Consider the following 14,834-nt stretch of genomic DNA (forward strand, 5'->3'; position numbering starts at 1 on the left):
ACAGACACTCACACACAGAGAGAGACACCTACACACATACACTCACACAGACACACACACAGACACACACAGACAGAGACACAGACAGACAGAGACACAGACACTCACACAGAGACACAGACACACACACACAGAGACACAGACACACAGACACACACAGACAGAGACACAGACAGACAGAGACACAGACAGACAGAGACATAGACATGCACACAGAGACACAGACACACACAGGACAGACACAGACAGAGACACAGACACACAGACAGAGACACAGACACACAGACAGAGACACAGACACTCACACAGGACAGAGAAACACACACACAGGCAGAGACACAGACACTCACGCAGACAGAGACACAGACACACACACAGACAGAGACACAGACACACACAGACAGAGACACAGACACTCACACAGAGACACACACACACAGAGAGAGACACAGAAACACACAGACACACGCACACACAGAGACACAGACACACTCACACAGACAGAGACACAGATACACACTCACACAGACAGAGACACAGACACTCACACACACAGAGAGCCACAGACACACATACACTCACACAGACACACACACAGACACACACAGACAGAGACACAGACAGACAGAGACACAGACACTCACACAGAGACACAGACACACACACAGGACAGAGACACAGACACACACACAGACAGAGACATAGACACTCACACAAACACACACACAGACAGAGACACACAGACACACAGACAGAGACACAGACACACACACAGACAGAGACACAGACACACACACAGACAGAGACACAGACACACCTTCAGACAGACACAGACACACCTTCAGACAGACACAGAGAGAGACACAGACAGAGACACAGACACACACACAGACAGAGACACACACAGAGACACAGACACACACACACAGACAGACACAGACACTCACACAGACAGAGACACACACACAGACAGAGACACAGACACTCACACAGACAGAGACACAGACACTCACGCAGACAGAGACACAGACACTCACACAGACAGAGACACAGACACTCACACAGACAGAGACACAGACACTCACACAGACAGAGACACAGACACTCACGCAGACAGAGACACAGACACTCACACAGACAGAGACACAGACACTCACACAGACAGAGACACAGACACACACAGACAGAGACACAGACACACACAGACAGAGAAACAGACAGAGACACAGACACACACACACAGACAGAGACACTCAGAGACTCACTCAGACAGAGACACAGACACTCACACAGACAGAGACACAGACACTCACACAGGACAGAGACACACACACGCAGACAGAGACACAGAGACTCACACAGACAGAGACACAGACACACACAGACAGAGACACAGACACACACAGACAGAGACACAGACACTCACACAGACAGAGACACAGACACACACACAGACAGAGACACAGACACACACAGACAGAGACACAGACACACACACAGATAGAGACACACACACAGACAGAGACACAGACACTCACACAGACAGAGACACAGACATACACACAGACACACACACAGACAGAGACACAGACAGAGACACAGACACTCACACAGACAGAGACACAGACACTCACACAGACAGAGACACAGACACACACACACAGACAGAGACACAGACACACACACAGAGAGAGACACAGACACACAGACACACACACAGACACACACACAGACAGACACAGACACTCACACAGACAGAGACACAGACACACACACAGACAGACTCACACAGACACTCACACAGACACTCACACAGACAGAGACATAGACAGAGACACAGACAGAGACACACACACAGACCGAGACACAGACACTCACACAGACAGAGACACAGACACACACACAGACACACACACAGACAGACTCACACAGACACTCACACAGACACTCACACAGACACTCACACAGACAGAGACACAGACAGAGACACAGACAGAGACACAGACAGAGACACAGACAGTCACACACACAGACAGAGACACAGACAGAGACACAGACAGAGACACAGACACTCACACAGACAGAGACAGACACTCACACACAGAGAGAGACACAGACACACACACAGACACACACACAGACAGAGACACAGACACACACACAGACAGAGACACAGACACACACAGACACTCACACAGACACTCACACAGACACTCACACAGACAGAGACACAGACAGAGACACAGTCAGAGACACAGACAGTCACACACACAGACACACACACAGACAGACACAGACACTCACACAGACAGAGACACACAGACAGACAGAGACACAGACACTCACACAGACAGAGACACAGACACACACACAGACAGACTCACACAGACACTCACACAGACACACACACAGACAGAGACATAGACAGAGACACAGACAGAGACACAGACAGACAGAGACACAGACACTCAGACAGAGACACAGACACACACACAGACAGACTCACACAGACACTCACACAGACACTCACACAGACACTCACACAGACAGACTCACACAGACACTCACACAGACACTCACACAGACAGAGACACAGACAGAGACACACACAGACAGAGACACAGACACTCACACAGAGACACAGACACACACACACAGAAAGAGACACAGACACACACACAGACAGAGACACAGAGACACAGACACAGACACAGACAGACAGAGACAGACACTCACACACAGAGAGAGACACAGACACACACACAGACAGAGACACAGACAGACAGAGACACAGATACACACTCACACAGAAAGAGACACAGACACACACACAGAGAGAGACACAGACACACACACAGACAGAGACACAGACAGACACAGACACAGACAGACAGAGACACAGACACACACACAGAGACAGACACACACACAGGACAGACACACTCACACACACAGAGACACAGACACACACAGAGAGAGACACAGACACACACACAGACAGAGACACAGACAGACAGAGACACAGACAGACAGAGACATAGACACGCACACAGAGACACAGACACACACACAGGACAGACACACACAGAGACACAGACACAGACAGAGACACAGACACTCACACAGGACAGAGACACACACACACAGGCAGAGACACAGACACTCACACAGACAGAGACACAGACACACACACAGACAGAGACACAGACACAGACACACTCACACAGAGACACAGTTACACACTCACACAGACAGAGACACAGACACTCGCACACAGAGAGAGACACAGACACACATACACTCACACAGACACACACACAGACACACACAGACAGAGACACAGACAGACAGAGACACAGACACTCACACAGAGACACAGACACACACACACACAGGACAGAGACGCAGATACACACACAGACAGAGACATAGACACTCACACAGACACACACACACAGAAAGAGACACAGACACAGACACACACACTCACACAAAGACACAGACACTCACACACAGGACAGAGACACAGACACACACAGGACAGAGACACAGACACACACACAGGACAGAGACACAGACACAGACACACAGAGACACAGACAGAGACACAGACACACACAGACAGAGACACACACAGACACAAAGACACACACACAGACAGAGACACAGACACACAGACAGAGACACAGACACAGACACACCTTTAGACAGACACAGACAGAGACACAGACAGAGACACAGACACGCACACAGAGACACAGACACACACACACAGAGACACAGACACACAGACACACACAGACAGAGACACAGACAGACAGAGACACAGACAGACAGAGACATAGACATGCACACAGAGACACAGACACACACAGGACAGACACAGACACACAGACAGAGACACAGACACACAGACAGAGACACAGACACTCACACAGGACAGAGAAACACACACACAGGCAGAGACACAGACACTCACGCAGACAGAGACACAGACACACCTTCAGACAGACACAGACACACCTTCAGACAGACACAGAGAGAGACACAGACAGAGACACAGACACACACACAGACAGAGACACAGACACACACAGAGACACAGACACACACACACAGACAGACACAGACACTCACACAGACAGAGACACAGACACACACACAGACAGAGACACAGACACTCACACAGACAGAGACACAGACACTCACGCAGACAGAGACACAGACACTCACACAGACAGAGACACAGACACTCACACAGACAGAGACACAGACACACACAGACAGAGACACAGACACACACACAGACAGAGACACAGACACACACAGACAGAGACACAGACACACAGACAGAGACACATACACACACACAGACAGAGACACAGAAACACACACAGACAGAGACACAGACACACGTTCAGACAGACACAGACACACCTTCAGACAGACACAGAGAGAGACACAGACAGAGACACAGACTCACACACAGACAGAGACACAGACACACACAGAGACACAGACACACACAGACAGAGACACAGACACACACAGACAGAGACACAGACACACACAGACAGAGACACAGACACACACAGACAGAGAAACAGACAGAGACACAGACACACACACACAGACAGAGACACTCAGAGACTCACTCAGACAGAGACACAGACACTCACACAGACAGAGACACAGACACTCACACAGGACAGAGACACACACACGCAGACAGAGACACAGAGACTCACAGAGACACAGACACACACAGACAGAGACACAGACACACACAGACAGAGACACAGACACTCACACAGACAGACACAGACACACACACAGACAGAGACACAGACACACACAGACAGAGACACAGACACACACACAGATAGAGACACACACACAGACAGAGACACAGACACTCACACAGACAGAGACACAGACATACACACAGACACACACACAGACAGAGACACAGACAGGGACACAGACACTCACACAGACAGAGACACAGACACTCACACAGACAGAGACACAGACACACACACAGACACACACACAGACAGAGACACAGACACACACACAGAGAGAGACACAGACACACAGACACACACACAGACACACACACAGACACACACACAGACAGACACAGACACTCACACAGACAGAGACACACAGACAGACAGAGACACAGACACTCACACAGACAGAGACACAGACACACACACAGACAGACTCACACAGACACTCACACAGACACTCACACAGACACTCACACAGACAGAGACATAGACAGAGACACAGACAGAGACACACACACAGACAGAGACACAGACACTCACACAGACAGAGACACAGACACACACACAGACAGACTCACACAGACACTCACACAGACACTCACACAGACACTCACACAGACACTCACACAGACAGAGACACAGACAGAGACACAGACAGTCACACACACAGACAGAGACACAGACAGAGACACAGACACTCACACAGACAGAGACAGACACTCACACACAGAGAGAGACACAGACACACACACAGACACACACACAGACAGAGACACAGACACACACACAGACAGAGACACAGACACACAGACACACACACAGACACACACACAGACAGACACAGACACTCACACAGACAGAGACACACAGACAGACAGAGACACAGACACTCACACAGACAGAGACACAGACACACACACAGACAGACTCACACAGACACTCACACAGACACTCACACAGACACTCACACAGACAGACTCACACAGACACTCACACAGACACTCACACAGACAGAGACATAGACAGAGACACAGACAGAGACACACACACAGAAAGAGACACAGACACACACACAGACAGAGACACAGAGACACAGACACACACACAGACAGAGACAGACACTCACACACAGAGAGAGACACAGACACACACACAGACAGAGACACAGACAGACAGAGACACAGATACACACTCACACAGAAAGAGACACAGATACACACACACAGAGAGAGACACAGACACACACACAGAGAGAGACACAGACACACACACAGACAGAGACACAGACAGACACAGACACAGACAGACAGAGACACAGACACACACACACAGACAGACACACACACACAGGACAGACACACTCACACACACAGAGACACAGACACACACAGAGAGAGACACAGACACACACACAGACATAGACACAGACAGACAGAGACACAGACAGACAGAGACATAGACACGCACACAGAGACACAGACACACACACAGGACAGACACAGACAGAGACACAGACAGAGACACAGACACTCACACAGGACAGAGACACACACAGGCAGAGACACAGACACTCACACAGACAGAGACACAGACACACACACAGACAGAGACACAGACACAGACACACTCACACAGAGACACAGTTACACACTCACACAGACAGAGACACAGACACTCACACACAGAGAGAGACACAGACACACATACACTCACACAGACACACACACAGACACACACAGACATAGACACAGACAGACAGAGACAGACACTCACACAGAGACACAGACACACACACACACAGGACAGAGACGCAGATACACACACAGACAGAGACATAGACACTCACACAGACACACACACAGACAGAGACACAGACACACACACTCACACAAAGACACAGACACTCACACACAGGACAGAGACACAGACACACACAGGACAGAGACACAGACACACACACAGGACAGAGACACAGACACAGACACACAGAGACACAGACAGAGACACAGACACACACAGACAGAGACACACACAGACACAAAGACACACACACAGACAGAGACACAGACACACAGACAGAGACACAGACACAGACACACCTTTAGACAGACACAGACAGAGACACAGACAGAGACACAGACACGCACACAGACAGAGACACACACACAGACAGAGACACAGACACACACACAGAGACACAGACACACAGACAGAGACACAGACACAGACACACACACAGACAGAGACACAGACACACACACACACACAGAGACACAGACAGAGACACAGACACACACACAGACAGAGACACAGACACACACACAGACAGAGACACAGACACACACAGACAGACACACACAGACAGAGACACAGACACACACAGACAGAGACACAGACACACACACAGATAGAGACACACACAGACAGAGACACAGACACACACAGACAGACACACACAGACAGAGACACAGACACACACAGACAGAGACACAGACACACACACAGATAGAGACACACACAGACAGAGACACAGACACTCACACAGACAGAGACACAGACACACACACAGACACACACACAGACAGAGACACAGACACACACACAGACACAGACACACTACAGAGACACAGACACACTCACACAGACAGAGACACAGACAGAGACACAGACACACACAGACTGAGACACAGACACACACAGACAGAGACACAGACACACTCACACAGACAGAGACACAGACACACACACAGACAGAGACACAGGCACACACACAGACAGAGACACAGACACACACACAGATATACACACAGACACACACACAGACAGACACAGACACTCACACAGACAGAGACACACAGACAGACAGAGACACAGACACTCACACAGGCAGAGACACAGACACACACACAGACAGACTCACACAGACAGACTCACACAGACACTCACACAGACACTCACACAGACACTCACACAGACACTCACACAGACAGAGACACAGACAGAGACACAGACAGAGACACAGACAGAGACACAGACAGAGACACAGACACTCACACAGACACTCACACAGACACTCACACAGACAGAGACACAGACACACACAGACAGAGACACAGACACTCAGACAGACAGAGACACAGACACTCAAACAGACAGAGACACAGACACTCACAGAGACACAGACACAGACACACACACAGACAGAGACACAGACACACACACAGACACACTCACACAGACAGAGACACAGACACTCACACAGACAGAGACACAGACACTCACAGAGACACAGACACACACACAGACAGAGACACACACACACACACAGACACACTCAGACAGACAGAGACACAGACACACTCACAGAGACACAGACACACACACAGACATAGACACACACACAGACAGAGACACAGACACACAGACAGAGACACAGACAATCACACAGACAGAGACACAGAGACACAGACAGACAGAGACACAGACACACACACAGACAGAGACACACATGCACAGACAGAGACACAGACAGAGACACAGACACACACACAGACAGAGACACAGACACTCACAGACAGAGACACAGACACACTCACACAGACAGAGACACAGACACACACACAGACAGAGACACAGGCACACACACAGACAGAGACACAGACACACAGACAGAGACACAGACACTCACACAGACAGAGACACAGAGACACAGACAGACAGAGACACAGACACACACACAGACAGAGACACACATGCACAGACAGAGACACAGACAGAGACACAGACACACACACAGACAGAGACACAGACACTCACAGACAGAGACACAGACACACTCACACAGACAGAGACACACACACAGACAGAGACACAGGCACACACACAGAGAGAGACACAGACACACACAGAGACACACACAGACAGACACAGACACTCACACAGACAGACAGAGACACAGACACTCACACAGACAGAGACACAGACACACACACAGACAGACACACACACAGACAGACTCACACAGACACTCACACAGACACTCACACAGACAGAGACACAGACAGAGACACAGACAGAGACACAGACAGAGACACAGACACTCACACAGACAGAGACACAGTCACACACACAGACAGAGACACAGACACTCAGACAGACAGAGACACAGACACTCAAACAGACAGAGACACAGACACTCACACAGACAGAGACACAGACACTCACAGAGACACAGACACACACACAGACAGAGACACAGACACACACACAGACACACTCACACAGACAGAGACACAGACACACTCACAGAGACACAGAGACACAGACACACACACAGACATAGACACACACACAGACAGAGACACAGACACTCACACAGACAGAGACACAGACAATCACACAGACAGAGACACAGACACTCACACAGACAGAGACACAGAGACACAGACAGACAGAGACACAGACACACACACAGACAGAGACACACACACACGCACAGACAGAGACACAGACACACACACAGACAGAGGCACAGACACTCACACAGACAGAGACACAGACACTCACAGAGACACAGACACAGACACACACAGACAGAGACACACAGACAGAGAAAAAGACACACACACAGACAGAGACACAGACACACACAGACAGAGACACAGACACACAGACACAGACACACACACAGACAGAGAAACACACACAGACACACACTCAGACAGAGACACAGACACTCACACAGACACTCAGTGAGTGAGTGGGTTGGTGGGTGACTAAGTGGGTGGGTGACTAAGTGGGTGGGTGACTAAGTGGGTGGGTGACTAAGTGGGTGGGTGAGTGATTCTCTCACCGTGTCGCTCTCCCCGTGTCTCTCTCCCCGTGTCTCTCTCTCTCCCCGTGTCTCTCTCTCTCCCCGTGTCTCTCTCTCCCCGTGTCTCTGTCTCTCCCCGTGTCTCTCTCTCCCCGTGTCTCTCCCCGTGTCTCTCTCACCCCGTGTCTCTCTCTCTGTCTCTCTCTCTCCCAATGTCTCTCTCTCACCGTGTCTCTCTCCCCGTGTCTCACCCCCGTGTTTCTCTCTCCGTGTCTCTCTCTCACTCTGTCTCTCTCACCGTCTCTCTCTCACCGTGTCTCTCTCTCCGTGTCTCTCTCACCGTGTCTCTCTCCCCGTGTCTCTCTCCCCGTGTCTCTCTCACCATGTCTCTCTCCCCTTGTCTCTCACCCCGTGTCTCTCTCTCCGTGTCTCTCTCACCGTGTCTCACCCCCCCGTGTCTCTCTCCCCGTGTCTCCCCGTGTCTCTCTCTCCCCGTGTCTCTCTCACCCCCGTGTCTCTCCCCCCGTGTCTCTCTCCCCGTGTCTCTCTCCCCGTGTCTCACCCCCCCGTCTCTCTCTCACCGTGTCTCTCCCCGTGTCTCTCTCACCATGTCTCCCCGTGTCTCTCTCCCCGTGTCTCTCTCCCCGTGTCTCACCCCCCCCGTGTCTCTCTCACCGTGTCTCTCCCCGTGTCTCTCTCACCGTGTCTCCCCGTGTCTCTCTCCCCGTGTCTCTCTCCCCGTGTCTCCCCGTGTCTCTCTCTCCCCGTGTCTCACCCCCCCGTGTCTCTCTCACTGTGTCTCCCCGTGTCTCTCTCTCCCCGTGTCTCTCTCACCGTGTCTCCCCGTGTCTCTCTCCCCGTGTCTCCCCGTGTCTCTCTCCCCGTGTCTCACCCCCCCCGTGTCTCTCTCCCCGTGTCTCTCTCCCCGTGTCTCCCCGTGTCTCTCTCCCCGTGTCTCCCCCCGTGTCTCTCTCCCCGTGTCTCTCTCACCCCGTGTCTCTCTCTCTGTCTCTCTCTCTCCCCGTGTCTCTCTCACCCCGTGTCTCTCTCTCTGTCTCTCTCTCTCTCCCCATGTCTCTCTCTCACCGTGTCTCTCCCCGTGTCTCTCTCTCCCCTTGTCTCTCCCCGTGTCTCTCTCTCTCCCTGTCTCTCTCCCCGTGTCTCTCTCACCCCGTGTCTCTCTCTCTGTCTCTCTCTCTCTCCCCATGTCTCTCTCTCACCGTGTCTCTCCCCGTGTCTCTCTCTCCCCGTGTCTCCCCCCGTGTCTCTCTCCCCGTGTCTCTCCCCGTGTCTCTCTCACCCCGTGTCTCTCTCTCTGTCTCTCTCTCTCCCCATGTCTCTCTCTCCCCGTGTCTCTCTCCCCGTGTCTCCCCGTGTCTCTCTCTCTCTCCGTGTCTCTCTCTCCCCGTGTCTCTCCCCGTGTCTCCCCCCGTGTCTCTCTCCCCGTGTCTCTCCCCGTGTCTCTCTCTCCCCGTGTCTCTCTCTCCCCGTGTCTCTCTCCCCGTGTCTCTCTCCCCGTGTCTCTCTCTCCCCTTGTCTCTCCCCGTGTCCCTCTCTCCCCGTGTCTCTCTCCGTGTCTCTCTCTCTCCCTGTCTCTCTCCCCGTGTCTCTCTCACCCCGTGTCTCTCTCTCTGTCTCTCTCTCTCTCCCCATGTCTCTCTCTCACCGTGTCTCTCCCCGTGTCTCTCTCTCCCCGTGTCTCCCCCCGTGTCTCTCTCCCCGTGTCTCTCCCCGTGTCTCTCTCACCCCGTGTCTCTCTCTCTGTCTCTCTCTCTCCCCATGTCTCTCTCTCACTCTGTCTCTCTCACCGTCTCTCTCTCACCGTCTCTCTCCCTGTGTCTCTCTCACCGTGTCTCTCTCACCCCGTGTCTCTCTCTCCCAGTGTCTCTCTCCCCCGTGTCTCTCTCCCCGTGTTTCCCCCCGTGTCTCCCCCCGTGTCTCTCTCACCATGTCTCCCCGTGTCTCTCTCCCCGTGTCTCTCCCCGTGTCTCTCTCCCCGTGTCTCCCCCCGTGTCTCTCTCCCCATGTCTCTCTCCCCGTGTCTCCGTCTCTCTCCCCGTGTCTCTCTCCCCATGTGTCCCCGTGTCTCTCTCTCCCCACGTGTCTCTCTCTCTCCCCGTGTCTCTCCCCGTGTCTCTCTCTCTCCCCTTGTCTCTCCCCGTGTCCCTTTCTCCCCGTGTCTCTCTCCCCGTGTCTCTCTCTCCCCGTGTCTCTGTCTCTCTCCCCGTGTGTCCCCGTGTCTCTCTCTCCCCGTGTCTCTGTCTCTCTCCCCGTGTGTCCCCGTGTCTCTCTCACCCCGTGTCTCTCTCCCCGTGTCTCTCTCTCTCCCCGTGTCCCTCTCTCCCCGTGTCTCTCTCCCCGTGTCTCTCTCTCCCCGTGTCTCTCTCTCCCCCGTGTCTCTCTCTCCCCGTGTCTCTCTCTCCCCCGTGTCTCTCTCTCCCCGTGTCTCTCTCTCCCCGTGTCTCTCTCTCCCCGTGTCTCTCTCTCTCCCCGTGTCTCTCTCCCCGTGTCTCTCTCCCCGTGTCTCTCTCTCTCTCCCCGTGTCTCTCTCTCCCTGTGTGTGTCTCTCTCTGCAGGAAGCGTGTGCTATAGGGATAGAGAACGCCATCACTCTGGCTGACCACGTGATCACTCTCCCCGTGTCTCTCTCTCCCCGTGTCTCTCTCTCCCCCGTGTCTCTCTCTCTCCCCCGTGTCTCTCTCTCCCCGTGTCTCTCTCTGCAGGAAGCGTGTGCTATAGGGATAGAGAACGCCATCACTCTGGCTGACCACGTGATCACTCTCCCCGTGTCTCTCTCTCCCCGTGTCTCTCTCCCCGTGTCTCCCCGTGTCTCTCTCACCGTGTCTCCCCGTGTCTCTCTCCCCGTGTCTCTCTCCCCGTGTCTCTGTCTCTCTCCCCGTGTCTCTCTCCCTGTGTGTGTCTCTCTCTGCAGGAAGCGTGTGCTATAGGGATAGAGAACGCCATCACTCTGGCAGACCACGTGATCACTCTCCCCGTGTCTCACTCTCCCCGTGTCTCTCTCTCCCCGTGTCTCTCTCTCTCCCCGTGTCTCTCTCTCCCCGTGTCTCTCTCTCTCCCCCGTGTCTCTCTCCCCGTGTGTGTCTCTCTCTGCAGGAAGCGTGTGCTATAGGGATAGAGAACGCCATCACTCTGGCTGACCACGTGATCACTCTCCCCGTGTCTCTCTCTCCCCGTGTCTCTCTCTCCCCGTGTCTCTCTCACCCCGTGTCTCTCTCTCCCCGTGTCTCTCTCTCACCCCGTGTCTCTCTCCCCGTGTCTCTCTCTCCCCGTGTCTCTCACCCCGTGTCTCTCTCTCTCCCCGTGTCTCTCTCTCCCCGTGTCTCTCTCTCCCCCGTGTCTCTCTCTCCCCGTGTCTCTCTCTCCCCGTGTCTCTCTCTCTCCCCGTGTCTCTCTCTCCCCGTGTCTCTCTCTCCCCGTGTCTCTCCCTCCCCGTGTCTCTCTCACCCCGTGTCTCTCTCTCCCCGTGTCTCTCTCCCCCTCTCTCCCCGTGTCTCTCTCCCCGTGTCTCTCTCTCCCCTTGTCTCTCCCCGTGTCTCTCTCTCTCCCCGTGTCTCTGTCTCTCTCCCCGTGTCTCTCTCTCTCTGCAGGAAGCGTGTGCTATAGGGATAGAGAACGCCATTACTCTGGCAGACCACGTGATCACTCTCCCCGTGTCTCTCTCTCCCCGTGTCTCTCTCTCTCCCCGTGTCTCTCTCACCCCGTGTCTCTCTCCCCGTGTCTCTGTCTCCCCGTGTCTCTCTCCCCGTGTCTCTGTCTCCCCGTGTGTGTCTCTCTCTGCAGGAAGCGTGTGCTATAGGGATAGAGAACGCCATTACTCTGGCAGACCACGTGATCACTCTCCCCGTGTCTCTCTCTCCCCGTGTCTCCCCGTGTCTCTCTCTCCCCGTGTCTCTCTCTCCCCGTGTCTCTCCCCGTGTCTCACCTCTCCCTGTCTGTCTCCCCGTGTCTCTCTCTCCCCGTGTCTCTCTCTCCCCGTGTCTCTCTCCCCCGTGTCTCTCTCTCCCTGTGTGTGTCTCTCTCTGCAGGAAGCGTGTGCTATAGGGATAGAGAACGCCATCACTCTGGCTGACCACGTGATCACTCTCCCCGTGTCTCTCTCCCCGTGTCTCTCCCCGTGTCTCTCTCTCTCCCCCGTGTCTCTCTCTCCCCGTGTCTCTCTCTCCCCCGTGTCTCTCTCTCCCCGTGTCTCTCTCTCACCCCGTGTCTCTCTCTCCCCGTGTCTCTCTCTCCCCGTGTCTCTCACCCCGTGTCTCTCTCTCTCCCCGTGTCTCTGTCTCTCTCCCTGTGTGTGTCTCTCTCTGCAGGAAGCGTGTGCTATAGGGATAGAGAACGCCATTACTCTGGCAGACCACGTGATCACTCTCCCCGTGTCTCTCTCTCACCCCGTGTCTCTCTCACCCCGTGTCTCTCTCCCCGTGTCTCTCTCCCCGTGTCTCTCTCACCCCGTGTCTCTCTCTCCCCGTGTCTCTCTCCCCGTGTCTCTGTCTCTCCGTGTGTGTCTCTCTCTGCAGGAAGCGTGTGCTATAGGGATAGAGAACGCCATCACTCTGGCAGACCACGTGATCACTCTCCCCGTGTCTCTCTCTCCCCGTGTCTCTCTCACCCCGTGTCTCTCTCCCCCCGTGTCTCTCTCCCCGTGTCTCTCTCTCTCCCCGTGTCTCTGTCTCTCTCCCTGTGTGTGTCTCTCTCTGCAGGAAGCGTGTGCTATAGGGATAGAGAACGCCATCACTCTGGCTGACCACGTGATCACTCTCCCCGTGTCTCTCTCTCTCCCCGTGTCTCTCTCCCCTTGTCTCTCTCTCCCCGTGTCTCTCTCTCTCCCCGTGTCTCTCTCCCCGTGTCTCTCTCCCCCGTGTCTCTCTCTCCCCGTGTCTCTCTCTCCCCGTGTCTCTCTCTCCCCGTGTCTCTCTCTCCCCCGTGTCTCTCTCTCCCCGTGTCTCTCTCTCCCCGTGTCTCTCTCTCCCCGTGTCTCTCTCTCCCCGTGTCTCTCTCTGCAGGAAGCGTGTGCTATAGGGATAGAGAACGCCATCACTCTGGCTGACCACGTGATCACTCTCCCCGTGTCTCTCTCTCCCCGTGTCTCTCTCTCTCCCCGTGTCTCTCTCCCCGTGTCTCTCTCTCTCCCCCGTGTCTCTGTCTCCCTGTGTCTCTCTCCCCGTGTCTCTCCCCGTGTCTCTCTCACCCCGTGTCTCTCTCTCCCCGTG

General features: G+C 53.7%; 1 protein-coding gene across 1 annotated transcript in view; it reads left to right on the forward strand.

The window, feature by feature from the left end:
• The window catches only part of PDHA1 (pyruvate dehydrogenase E1 subunit alpha 1), a 60,496-nt gene that overhangs the window by 8,109 nt on the left and 37,553 nt on the right, over positions 1-14,834 (forward strand). The gene's annotated exons all lie outside the window — the stretch shown is intronic.

This window comes from Petromyzon marinus, unplaced genomic scaffold (assembly GCF_048934315.1).
Source record: "Petromyzon marinus isolate PM22_M1 ecotype Great Lakes invasive population unplaced genomic scaffold, UKy_Petmar_22M1.pri1.0 PM_Scaffold_263, whole genome shotgun sequence".
NCBI classification, from domain to species: domain Eukaryota; kingdom Metazoa; phylum Chordata; class Hyperoartia; order Petromyzontiformes; family Petromyzontidae; genus Petromyzon; species Petromyzon marinus.